We start from the raw sequence: 3640 nt of genomic DNA on the forward strand, positions 1-3640 counted from the left end.
AATTTTATAATTTTATAATTTTATAATTTTATAATTCTACAATTTTATAATTTTATAATTTTATAATTTTATAATTTTATAATTCTACAATTTTATAATTTTATAATTTTATATTGCAATACAATAAATTCTTAATCTTGCAAGAATAATTATTGAACGATTTAAATTCTTACTGCTGCTTTATGCAAACTAGCGATAGACAGGTTCGCATCATTATGACTTTTCCTTCGTAAGAACTGTTGAAAGTCGCCAGGCGAACAACGGTGCAAGCCTCGCCCGGAGTCCTCGCGCATAGTGTACACGCGTATCCTTGAAAGGGATCGCGCGAGTAATTTGAAATTCAGTCTCGTTCTTTCTTACGTCGCACGAACGAGCTTGGCTGGCTGTCGGTACGGAGCGAGATGCGGGAACGCGCGTTTAGAACGAGAAGAAAGGAGGAAAAATAGGGAACAGATGCGTTATTACTTTTCTTCTCGGCGTGGAATCGATACGGGCAACGAGACGATGATGCGATTTCCCCTTCACGGAAACGAATTTACGAAACTTTTTGAACAACCGGCTGCGAGAATCGAGTCAGGGTATTGTCTATTTATCGATGCGCGAGATCAGTCGTGCGGGAATTCGCTGCGTAAAAATTGCCGGGCGATTCGATTACGGCGAAATTATGCAAAGCATAGCGAAACGTTTGAGAATCGAATGGAGAAGAGAGCGAATGATTCGTCCGATCCTTTGCGAAGGAACTTCGTAACAAGTGAACTTCTCGGTATTCTGTTCGTATTGCAATAAAATTAAGCACCTAAAGGATACCTTTGGTTGTCATTTAGGAGGTTAATTCTTTATTTGTTGCTACAACTTTATTGAAAGTCACATGAACTTTGAGAAACTTTGTGACTAGAAACACGTACAGTTGTTTATTTATTATGAATATATTATGTGCGTTATGCAAAACATTTTGATACTTTATTGATATTGTGACGAGACTAATTATGTCGGTCAAGTTTGGGAGAAGTGTGTATAAAAGTTGCAAGATAATCAATATATTTGTTAATATTTTTATGTAACACTTGTTATTTACTTAAAATACTGTATACTAACATCTATTGGTATTATAAGCTTGATGAATCAATAATAGTCATTTCTCGTCACAATGTTAATAAAATTTCCAATTTTTATGTAACGCACGCACGTGTCGAGCGATTTTCAATCGCTCTAAACTCTGAGCTTCGATCAATATTTACAACGACCTGCAAGCTTTGCTAGGCTGTGACGTGACAACTAAATATTTATAGATAACACAGTGTATACAGGAAATTAGGCAACCGTTTCGTTAACGATCCTAAGCATCTTTTCTCTGAGGCAGCGCCGTTCGCGAGCCGAGTTCAGAGTTTCATTAGTACGGCGGTAACCGTTGAACACACACGAAACAAAAAGCACTCGCAATTTCGACTCGCTGCCTCGAAATCCCTGATACTTGGTAGCATCCTGGATGCTGGGTGCAGCTAGTGGTTGCATATCCTTTTGCCGTGCGCATGAATTCAAGTAGTCAAAGTGCAAAAGCTCAAAAAGGACGACTCGTTGGCGAAAATTTGGACTCTGATGTCTCTCTCTCTCTCTCTCTCTCTCTCTCTCTCTTTCGTTTTGAAAGTATGAATTCACGTAGATAGGTAGGTAGGTCCTCGAGAAGAGAAGCAAAGGGTTAGGTGGGGGAGGGAAGAGCTTTGAAAGCTGTCGCAGAAACGAATCGGATGGGCGAGCTGCTGAAACGCGAATGGTAATAGATTGTACAACCAGACGATTCTCCGTGAAAAAATAAACCTCCAGCGTTGGATAAAAAGTTTTACGCGTGAGCCGCCGTTTTCGAGAAGATCGAGAAGATCGACTTTCCAGGTCGACTTACGGGGGGAAGTTGCTCGTGATAGTGGAATTAGATACTTGTTCGCGTAGCGTTATGTGTAAAAATCGGCAAATAATTATTCCATAATTTTAATTTTATTTATTTTTGCGAAAGATGCAAAGACTGCAATGCATCGAGAAAAAATTACAGATCTGTGATCTGGTTAACAGAGAATAAGATACTGATAGTAAATTAGTTCACTTAGATACAAACAATTAAATTGAACTTTGTTTGGTAGCTCAAATATACGTTCTTGAGAAGTTCAAGAATTAGTTAGGTGAATTTGCTTGTGTACAAGTTCTGGTAATCATCGTGTAGTATTTGTTATAATTATATGTATTTAGTATAGTCTGTCTTTTCTTATTATGATGTATTATAGTAAAGTTATTATAATAATTTTATTATAATAAAAACTGTAAAACTAGAGACACATATTATACATATTATACATATTATGATAAAATTATTATTTATTATAATATATTATGATATATTAAATATGCATAATAATGCATAAACACTTGCAATATACCTGTAATTGTTACTCGTAAGTTACATATCTCGAAACAGAAATCTGTCGGTCCATTCTCATCCCTTTTCCACGGTGAACTCTCGAAGTTTATGATCCATTTCAAAGGGGTTTGTATAAGATGGCGAAGAGGAAGTTCATTTCTCATTGAAATACCATCATATTTCCACATTTGCCAATACGTTTCGCGCACACAGCTGACTAAGATCTACAAGCGAACCGCGCTCGGTCCCTCGAAGAAGCAAATCGGGCGCCGCGCTTTCTGTGAGTCGAATTGGAAATAATGCGAGAAATGGAACCCCATCGTTATTCTCTCTTTCTCTGTCTCTTTCTCTCTGTCTCGGTCTGAGTTTTATCGGCCAATCTTAATATTCTCGTTGCTGACAAATTTCTTATATTTCCTCGTTTCTCGATACGAGACCATCTCTACACACACTATCTCGTAAAAGTATTCGTACTTTTACCATGGGAGACTCTCGCGCATGTTTGTAATAAATGTCTTGTAACCTCTACATACATTTTCGAATTAATTACGAATTTTACAGTGTTAATGAAATTCCTATACGAGTTCGAATATTTTTTTTACGACACTGTATTTTAATCGTTCTAACATTTCGTCACTAGACAGGCATGTTTGAAGTTAGCAATTTTGAAATTTTTGACTTGATTCAAACTTGAAGATAAATGTGTGCAGAAGCTACAAAATATTTATTGCAAATGTACGTACAAGTGACAGTGTTAAGAAAATTAGTGAATATTGAGCTCTGGTAATGTAATAATAGTAATAATGAATAATTGACTGTTTAAATTTTAAACTTTTATGATTTCGGTGAAATATATATTTGCACTAAAATATTTTATGACTTTTGTTGTATATATATATATTCTCAGAATGTATGCAGAATACATTCTCCCTTCCAATATACATTCTCGTTTAAAATTACTACAGTCTTCGATTAATGAGTAATAAATAAATAAAATTACTACGATCTGATATATAATCTAGTATAGGGTTGAAACTTGTCCCATCTATTTTCTTTTTTTTTCAATAAAACATCAAAACATAAGAAAAATCTAATTTTATTAATTTTAAATTGAATTCATTAAAAAAGCATGATCTTTTTATCGTGTTTTAAAAATTATTTCTTTCGAATATTGACCGTCAGAGCGCTCGCAAATTGACAAATAATACAAAAACATTACGGAAGGTTTAGTAG

At 35.1% G+C, this 3640-nt stretch overlaps 1 protein-coding gene across 1 annotated transcript in view; it reads left to right on the top strand.

Annotated features, from left to right (window-relative positions):
• LOC122537419 (protein Skeletor, isoforms B/C) overlaps window positions 1–3640 on the top strand; it is a 77213-nt gene that overhangs the window by 10667 nt on the left and 62906 nt on the right. The window lies entirely within an intron of this gene.

Source organism: Frieseomelitta varia, unplaced genomic scaffold, assembly GCF_011392965.1.
Source record: "Frieseomelitta varia isolate USP_RPSP 00005682 unplaced genomic scaffold, Fvar_1.2 scaffold_909, whole genome shotgun sequence".
NCBI lineage: Eukaryota > Metazoa > Arthropoda > Insecta > Hymenoptera > Apidae > Frieseomelitta > Frieseomelitta varia.